An 11014-nucleotide genomic window follows, 5' to 3' on the forward strand; every position below is an offset into this window, starting at 1 on the left:
GTAAGTCGTTAAACTACAAAAAAAAGAAGATTTTTTTGGTAATCGTGCCCAAAAAAGGGCAAAATAAAAAAAATTCCTAAAGCCAAATTTGTCCAAATGGATAAATTTTATATGAAAATTGGGGTTTTTGGGCACTCTAAGCACAACGGTGAGGTCCGTTTGAGCCCAAAATACCCAGAAAAAAGAGGTACCCCCAGATCCAAGAGAAAGAACTTTGAATAATTGAAACCCTCGAAGCTCCAAAAAATTCTTCAACAAATCAAGAACAAGCTACAATAGATTTGAGCTCTGATACCATGAAGAAGTTGATAAATCCAACTTCTCACAACCCAAGATCACCTATATGCAAGAAAACCTGTCACAAGAGAAGAATGGAGACAAAAAACCAACAATGGCTTTGAAGGAAGAAATTATCATTTAGAGAGGGAATAATAAAGAAATACAATACAATCCTTATAAAAGGAGATTGTGCAACCCTAAAAGGTGTGCAACGCTAAATGAGAATGTATTTAATAATTAGAATAATTATTAAATACATACAATGTATAGCTAAGAGAATCTTAAGAAGGAATACAAGGTGACTTAATTAAACTAATTAGTAAAATTAACCTTTTACTCTAACAATATCTCTTTTTCAACTATGTTGTCCTTTATTATAAGAGTGATGCTTGTTTTGCTTAGATTTAAGAACATTGTTTCCTAAAAGGATATCCCCTTGGTTTTGAAGGTGTGTATCCTTGTTTGTAGCGTCCTTAAGAAATCAACATAGGACTATGTTTACATCTTAAGAGGGGGGGGGGGATTGCATATCACCCTTTTTGTACAATACTTTTTGCGTTGTATTTTGCATGTCTTATATGGGGTGTTTAGACTCGAAACCGGATAAAGCAAAGTCTTATAGGAGATGCTTCATACCTGAAAGTAGATGCAACATTTTATATATCTTATATAGGGTACACATTCCCGAAACCAAACAAAAAAAGTCTTATATGAGATGCTTAATTCTTGAAACCAAACAACAATACATGCAACAGGATGAGTGGAACTAGCAAAACACAACTAGACTATTTCGACTCTCCTCTCCAACATGGATCATCTAGCATAACACAACTTGCTAGCCTATGGAATCCATGTCCTCGCTCTTTTCTTTTCCCCATGAGCTCATATATTCTCTATTTGTGGATCATGGTTCATCATTTGATGCACACTCTTTTTGTTTTTATGTGATCACTTGTGTTCTTATGACAACACTCTGAGAATGATATTAGCGGTTGAGATATTTGATTATCAAGATCTCTTCAACTAGTTGACTTGGAGCCTTTTTAAGTTGTCCTTTTTCTTTGTTTTATTTTTTGTCTTTGACTTGTTTTGTGCATCCTTGCATAATATTGTGTGATTTAAGATCCTAAGATTGGGGGCTTGGTTCCTTGAAATTAGTGATGTCTTATCTCCTTGTGATCTTGCTCCTAATTGCTCCTCTCTCTCATCTTTCTACTTTACTACAAGTATTTTCATAGGCGCATACTCTCATTAAAGTGGGGGCTAAATGAAGCATCATAAATTATAACCAGTCCAATTTACACCTCATTTTTGTGTTCCTACTTTAGTGTGTCCTATCTCCATCCCCTCCCTAGGTTTGATTTAATCCTATTCTCCAACTTTGATGTCATGAACACCCTTTGGTGTTTCCCATCATGGGATCTCTTTCCCCCTTTCACTTTGTTTTGGTCTTATTTGTAGAAGGGTCAAGGCGTGGGACACCTTGGTTTAGACTAGGGCGCCCCAAAATTCCCTGGTCCCTCTCAAATGAGCCATAATTTGAAATGGGGTAGGTTCTATATCTTCTTGATGACATTTGATCCCCGAGGATATGCATGACCATTGGAGGTCATCCTAATCAATAATTTACCTAGGGAACCCTATATAAAGACATCCTATCAATTCATTTTAGATCTAACACTCCATTAATCATATAACCTATTATTTGTTCACTGCGAAGCATTCATCATCAAGCATCTTGAAAGATTCAAGGCTGCATATTTATCATTCAAGCATTATGGAGCAAAGTTACATCAAACTTCATGTAAGCATGAATGTGTGATTAGGGTTTTTCATGTCCATGTGTTTGTCATACCATTACATTCAACATTTGTGATTATATTCAAAGAGAATTGCATCATCATCAACAATTACAAATCTGAGGTATATCTCCTTAACATTTATTTCGGTATTTTCATTATTTCATTCAAAGTTAATTCCAAAAGTAGGATTTCACTTAGGAAAATCCCTATCCCCAACATCTCTCCCTTTCTTTCTAAGTGCAGGAAACAGGTATAGGATTTGTACTCAAGAATTATGGAAGTATTGACAATGACGAACAAGTTCAACTTTTGATGGCGGAAAATTTGAAGGACCAAGGTGGATCTGTGCTACTTGGTCTCGAAAATGAAGTTGAAATTCTAGGAACAAGTTCTAAACATCTTATTTTTCATACATCTCAGTTGGTGGCTCTATGGGACATTTGTAGCTTACCATTTATGTCAATTTACCTCAATTAACTACATTTCAAATTCAACTAAGAAAGAGGATAACCAATCTCAAACCAGTTAATCCAATTAAAATCTTAATCTCTTTCCTCACTTGGATTGAGCCTAGATCTATTGGGTTCAATCCTATTTCAAAGTGGTGTTAATTGGTTGTTTAATGGATTTACTTGGTGAAACCCTAACTCCCAATTTCCATGCATTACATTTTAGTGAACCCAACATCTTTCATTGTTAATTCTGATTTGTTGTCTTAGATCTATTTGTATGCATTTTAGCTTTCAAATTTGCACTCATAGATCATATTTTTAATCAAAAAGATAAACTTAGAGGTTAGAATCATAAAAAATCCTATTTTATTTTGTTTGATTCGACTTATGGGTTGCATAATTTTTCACTTATATTTGTTGGGATCCAAGAACACTGAGAGGTGGGGGGGGGGGGGGGTTGAATCAGTGTTCTACTGGAATGGAGAAATTTAAGCTTATTAATACAACAACTCAACAACCGATAAACATAAAAGCATATAACAATAAGCAACAATGCAACCACAAAGATGAACACCATAACACCATAGATTTATACATGGAAAACCTCAAAGAGGAAAAACCACGGTGGAATTGGAAACCCACAATATCTATCCACTAATCAGATGAATAAATATTACAATAAGGGGCATGCACATGGAGGAAGGCCAACAGTATAGAGCACACTGTTCATCACAAAAGGAGTCTCACTGACTACAAAAAACATCGAACAACAATCCAGGATGAAGATTTAACTGCAAGTATAGCATCTCCCATGCCTGAGTACAATTCCAGTTAAGCTCACTACCAGAGGCCTTAAACCTCTTCCATAAACCCAATTCAATCACCTATGATCAACCAAATCCTCTGCATGAATGATTATAACATTTTCACATATAGATAATCCCATAACCCATACCATACATGATCTCATCAATCTACAAGATCTTACATCATATTTATACCAGCCTGGGACCTAAACAATTAGGTCGGCCACCTAAAAGATAATATAATAAATTCATAACTTAAACCTGCAATCTAATGATCAACCAAGTTGGACTAAGTCCGAAACAACATAATCCAATCGGTAATGCATCAAGAGCATCAACCCACATGTTTCATAAACCGGTCCATAACCTAGCAGAATAACATTGGACCTATAATAGGTCTCCATAAGCCAAATGAAACACCATGAACAACTGGAACATGAACATGACAATCATTAGCATCTGGATAACCTTCTAGAAGCCGCACCAACACCACTTATCAGATTCATCAAAATATCTTCAACAAATCTCTGCCGATAAAACCCTTACTGGTAACCAAAAGGCTTACTAGAACAAGTGATAGCTTCTGGATCATCAAATCCTGAACCAACTAAATGTGATGCACATCAGGAATCCATGAATAACCAATCCAAACCAATTCCACATACCAAAGCATACTGGAGTATATCATATCAAGATGATCTTACCAACCAGAAACCAATCATCTTACCGAGACCAACCGGATACCGGTAAACAACCAAAGTAGTTAGTGTTGACATCAATGACAAACATCAATGCAACACAATCGATTCCTCCAAATTGCCAACAATATTTTTAGATATGATTTTAGGCACTCATAATGGAATTTACTAAATCTATTTTGTTTACTATTTCAAATATGATTACATTAGTTTTTAGTTACATTTATCACAATCATGTGTTGGATAATGGATTCTTTCATTTTATATTGCTTCTTTTCATTCATACTACTTTGCATATTGCATCTTTAGGGTTTCAAAGATATTCCTACTTTCAAATCATATGTAGACACTAAAAAATGTCTTTTTCATCATGTACTAATTATTCGTCCTAATTAATTAATTAATTCTTTAATTATTTAATTAAGTTAATTATTCTTCTAAACTGACTCAAATCATCACTTTCAACATTACTAATTATCAAATTTTTATTTCTTAATTAATTAATCAGTTAAGCCCTATCTCAAATATTAATTAAATATTATTTATTTAATTAATTATGATTAATTCCTTGATTAAATAATCTTTATTATTTAATTAATCCTATTTCTAATGTTTAAATAATTTTATTTAAATTATTTAAATTAATTAACTTATTCCTTTAAATCCCCAAATTCAAATTTCAATTAATTTCATCTAATTCAAAATCATCAAATTCACATTTCAGCAAATCTGAATTTTAGTTAATTTCATGTGCATTTCAGCATTCGAAAGTCCAAATTCAAATCCAAATTGAAAATGAAAATCAATTTCAATTTCAAAATCCTACAACACATATTGACATCATAACTGATTGATCAAATCAATTAACTCAATTAACTCTTTAATAACCCCTTTTCACTCCAAATCACCTTTTTCTGACTAATCAATCAATCCACTTATCTCTTCAATCTATTCAGTCTTCTAATCCATCTATTTAGTCAACTAGCTAGTCTATTCAGTCTACTGGTTAATCAATTGAGTTCACTCTCCAATCAATCCTCTTAATAGATCAATCAAATAAGTTAACAAATCAATCAAGATGAGTTCATTGATCAATCTAAATCAATTGACTATCAAACAGGACTTGAGTTCAAACCTTGGACCCTTCTATGTTGAAAATCTATATAAACAATGCCATTTTCACAAATCAGTCTAGATTCACAGTCTTTGAAATAATTATCTAATCTATGCAGGAAATCAGTGCAATACCTGAGAGCCCATTCAATAATACCTAAGGAAAAGAGAAATTGAAGGTTTGTCAAATTGATTGAGGGAATCTTAATTAGATTCATTTGTTCAATTCAATTGATTTTGCATTAGTCCATTGTTATTTAAGATTAATTCTAATTAGATTAGAGTTTGTGATTCACTCTTATAATTTGATTAATTATGATGATTTTAACCCTAAAGACATCATATATCAAATATTTTATACATATTGCATGTTACTTTATCTTGATATTTTTAAGAAAATGCATTACATATGTAGATCACTTTAAGGCTTTTGTAGACAATGATAATCCTAGAGATGACATTAACAAAATTAATACTTGTACCTCTCCTAGCATATCTAATTTGAATGAGGAAAGATTCAATACTCCTATCAATGATCTTTCCAATGAAGAGAAACATGACACCATCCTCTTCTCATAGGCATACTCTAGTGCAAGAGGGCAAGATCAAAATGTTGATTAGATCAATCTCTTTAGATCCTTCTTATTTTCCTAGAACTTATCTTAGTCATCAATATATTTGTAGGGAATATGATATTATGAATTTTATTCATGCTGTATCTCCTCATATAACAATTTACACCTCATATTTGTTCTCCTACTTTAGCGTGTCCTACCTCCATTCTCTAAGTTCATTTTGGTCCTCTTTACTCCAACCTCGATGTCACCTATTAACACCAATCAGTGGGCCCCATCTTGGAGCTTCCCTCCCTATGTCTCTAGGTTTTTGGTCCTTCTTTTAGAGGACTAGGGCATGGGGTTCCTTTGTCTTGGACCAGGGTGACCCCCAACACCCTGGTCCCCCTTAGACAAGTTGCAATTTGAGACCGAGTGGGCTCTCTCCCTTCCGAATTGAATTTGGTCCTTGTGGCTACACTTGACCATTTGAGGTTAGCCTAATTAGTAATTTAGCTAGGGAACCCTATATAAAGACATCATATCAATTCATTTTTGCATCACTCATAGACCCTATCATTTGTGCATCTGTCAAGTATTCATCATCAAGAACTTTCAGAGATTCAAGGAAATATTTTATCCTTCAAGAATTATGGCACAAAGTTATATCAATCTTCATGCCAGCATGTGTGTTTGATTATGTCTTTCATGTTAATGTGTTTGTCATGCCATTACATTCAATATTTGTGATTACATTCAAAGAGCATTGCATCATCAAACCTTCTATAAGCCATTACAAATTTGAGGTATATCTCCTAGTATTTACTTCAGTATTTACATTATTCAATTCAAGCTAAATTACTAAAATGGGATTTGACCTAAAGAAAACTACTATACAACATTTTCTTCTCTTGAACAATGTGTAGGGAATTGACTTAAGAGTTGTACTTATAGATTCTGACATAGTTGACAATGACAAATAGGTTTAGTTTTTGATGGAGTGAAAATCGAAGGACCAGGGCAAATCTCTACTACTTGATCCTAAAAGAATATCTTAAACATTTAGTAGTAGGTTTTGATTCACTTCTTGTACCCATATTCCAATATGTGGCTTTGTTAGATACCCATAGTAGTTTGTTTTCACTATTTCTCTTCAATTTTCACTTTTTTTGCCCTAATTTCATAATTCACATCCAATTTTCAACTAGAATGAGTGGGCAAACTAAAAACTAGTGAATTCAATCAAAATTTTATCCCTTTTCCTATTTGGATTGTAGCTAAATCTATTGGATTTACTCCTCTTTCAATGTATCGGTCCCTCAAGAAAAAATAGTGGTTTTATTATCTTAATTGGTGAAACCCTAATTTTACACCATTACATTTTGGTGAATCCGACTTCTTTCATGACTATTTTTTATTTGTGGTCTCAGATATAATTTGTATGCACTTAAACACTAAATTTTACACTCATACATCATATATACATTTGAATTAGATAAATTTAGCGGTTAATTTCATAAAAACCCTAATTTATTATTCTAAAATTAACTTGTGGATTGCATATTTTTTGACTTGTGTTTATAGATGTGATTTGAGTATAATGGAATTTACTTAATTTGATTGGTTTCATATTTCACACAAGATTACATTGTTTTTTAGTTACATGTATCAAAATCATGTGTTGGATAGTGGTTTCTTTCACTTTACATTACTTCTTTTCATCCATAATACTCTTGCATATTGCATTTTTAGAATTTCAAAGATAATTCCTACTTGCAAATCATCTCTCAAAGATTTTATCTATATTGTATGTTGCTTTATGATGATATTTTTAATAAAATCCATTATATATGTATATCACATAAAAGTTTTCGTAGATAATGATAATCCTAGAGATGACATTGAAAAAGCTAACACTTGTACCTCTCATAGGGTATCTCATGTGAATGATAAAAGATTCAATACTCTTATCAATGATCTCTCTAATGGAGAGAAAGTAATGAAGAGTGAAATAACACCATTTTTTTAATGTGCATACTCTAGTGCAAGGGGGACAAGATAAAAAAATTGGTGTATCAATCTCTTTAGATCCTCCTTATTCTCCTAGAGCTTATCTCAAACATCAACATATTTGTAGGGAAGATTATATACATTTTATTCATGATCTATCTCATCACATAACATTAACTAAAGATAAAATTTTAGATGATAAGGATCCTCTTTCCCAATCTATCAAAGAGGACATGAGTGATAATAGAAAGGAGAAATTCCCTACAAAGGACACCCCTTATTCATCTACTCATCCATTTGATTCCTCCATGTACCCTTAGACTACAAATTTATTTAAAATTTGTGATAATGGTCCTTCTTCCTCACAATTAAAAAATTCCTATACGAACTTGGTTATAATATAATATCAAAACAAGGTTATAGTGGACAAGGACTAGGAAAATATGAACAAGGAATTAAAGTCTCTATAAAACCTCCTTCACAAGCTAGTACAAAAGTTCTAGGACATCCTCATTGTTGGTGTAAATAATTATTCATCATGGATATTATTACACTTTACTTAAGTTGACTTAGGTACATGCATTTCATAGTAGTTTGGGTATGAGACACTTGGGTGTTTGTGCCACATTGGGATAGTGTGTGTAGGAGAATTTCCACCTTTTATGGTGTTGATCTTGTTGTTACACTCCACATTCAGTGGGTGATCCACCTCATGTGGAATATTATATTGTTTCTCCTACCTACCCACACCTATTTCCTACCTACCCTTGTTTCTTATTGAGCCACATGTCATGTTTGTGTGCTCACATATCCATATAGCCTTGCCTATATAAGAAGGCTTATATTCATTGTATGTAATGCTTAATGATCTAGTTGATCATATTTTTCATCTTGATAGAATACAGTTTATTTCTACCATCTATTTTGTTCTCTCTTATTTGTGATTTCCATTGCCTCTTGATCTTGCCAAAATCTCACATGGTATCAGAGCCATTAGAGTGTCATTGGTTTCCCAATTTAGAGAAATTGGATGCTATTTGGGGTTTGCATTTTGGATCTTTCTATTGTAGGTTATTATTGAAGCTTGATGGATCAAATATGAGGTTACCATTGGATTGAGGAAGTCTAAGAAAGTCACTTTTTCCTTTTGTTTCATCCAAATCGGACTTCGGAGGCCAAATCTAGAGGCATTTGAAGTTTGAAGCCGCGACGGAAATATTCCAGAAATTATAATTTTGCAGGCGATTTTCAAATAGCAATATCTCACTCATCCGAACTCCTTTTTTCGAGAAATTTTTTTTATTTTGGGGTATAATTTTGTGAGCTGTACAATGGTGCAAGATTTTTCTATTTCTCGGATACAAGTTTTTCGAAAATTGTGAAATCTCGATTTTAACAACTTTGGAGGCTTCATTTGGGCTCATATGGACTCCTTTTCAGGTGCCGTTTTTTTTGAAAGTGCATATTTTTTCATCTACTTTCATAATCTACCATCTATTTGCAGTGATTTTAAGTAGAAATAGTACTTTCAGTATTTGGCCATTTTTGGCATATTTGGTACTTGCATTTTGCTTGGATCTCAGTTTAGATCACTAGCAATATTTGTTGAAGTCTCTTAGATCTCATTTGGAGAAGTTGTAAATTGAAATCAGAAGTCCACTTGCCATTGTTTGCAAGTGGCCTATTGTACACGCACTACATATAAAGTGCCAAAATCATCATTTTGGGGGGGGTACTTTGATTGAGTGAATTTGGGGGGGTGTCTCTTGTGCTTTTGTGCTCTTGTGTTCCTTCCTTTTTGTTCCTATGAGTTCTCTAAGTTTCCTCTCTTAGCTCCTCATAATTATGCTACTTGGAAAATTGATGCATGAAGTAAACTTATGGAAAAAGGACTAACTCATTACATTGATGGAACTATTGTTGCTCTCGCTAATCTAATATTATATTGTTTCTCCTACCTACCCACACCTATTTCCTACCTACCCTTTTTTCTTATTGAGCCACATGTCATGTTTGTGTGCTCACATATCCATATAGCCTTGCCTATATAAGCAGACTTATATTCATTGTATGTAATGCTTAATGATCTAGTTGATCATATTTTTCATCTTGATAGAATACAGTTTATTTCTACCATCTATTTTGTTCTCTCTTATTTGTGATTTCCATTGCCTCTTGATCTTGGAAAAATCTCACATGGTATTAGAGCCATTAGAGTGTCATTAGTTTCCCAATTGAGAGAAATTTGATGCTATTTGGGGTTTGCATTTTGGATCTTTCTATTGCAGGTTATTATTGAAGCTTGATGGATCAAATATGAGGTTACCATTGGATTGAGGAGGTCTAAGAAAGTCACTTTTGCCTTTTGTTTCATCCAAATCGGACTTCGGAGGCTAAATCTAGAGGCATTTGAAGTTTGAAGCCGCGACGGAAATATTCCAGAAATTATAATTTTGCAGGCAATTTTCAAATAGCAATATCTCACTCATCCGAACTCCTTTTTTCGAGAAATTTTTTTTATTTTGGGGTAGAATTTTGTGAGCTGTACAATGGTGTAGGATTTTTCTATTTCTCGGATACAAGTTTTTCAGAAATCATGAAATCCCAATTTTTACAACTTTGGAGGCTTCATTTGGGCTCATATGGACTCCTTTTCAGGTGCCGTTTTTTTTGGAAGTGCATATTTTTTCATCTACTTTCATAATCTACCATCTGTTTGTAGTGATTTTAAGTAGAAATAGTACTTTCAGTATTTGGCCATTTTTGGCATATTTGGTACTTGCATTTTCTTGGATCTCAGTTTAGATCACTAGCAATATTTGTTGAAGTCTCTTAGATCTCATTTGGAGAAGTTGTAAATTGAAATCAAAAGTCCATTTGCCATTGTTTACAAGTGGCCTATTGTACATGCACTACATATAAAGTGCCAAAATCATCATTTTGGGGGGGGTACTTTGATTAAGTGAATTTGGGGGGGTGTCTCTTGTGCTTTTGTGCTTTTGTGCTCTTGTGTTCCTTCCTTTTTGCTCCTATGAGTTCTTCTAAGTTTCCTCTCTTAACTCCTCATAATTATGCTACTTGGAAAATTGATGCATGGAGTAAACTTATGGAAAAAGGACTAACTCATTACATTGATGGAACTATTATTGCTCTCACTGATCTAATATTATATTTTTTCTCCTACCTACCCACACCTATTTCCTACCTACCCTTGTTCTTATTGAGCCACATTTCATGTTTGTGTGCTCACATATCCATATAGCCTTGCCTATATAAGCAGGCTTATATTCATTGTATGTA

Source organism: Cryptomeria japonica, chromosome 11 (genome assembly GCF_030272615.1).
Source record: "Cryptomeria japonica chromosome 11, Sugi_1.0, whole genome shotgun sequence".
Classification (NCBI taxonomy): domain Eukaryota; kingdom Viridiplantae; phylum Streptophyta; class Pinopsida; order Cupressales; family Cupressaceae; genus Cryptomeria; species Cryptomeria japonica.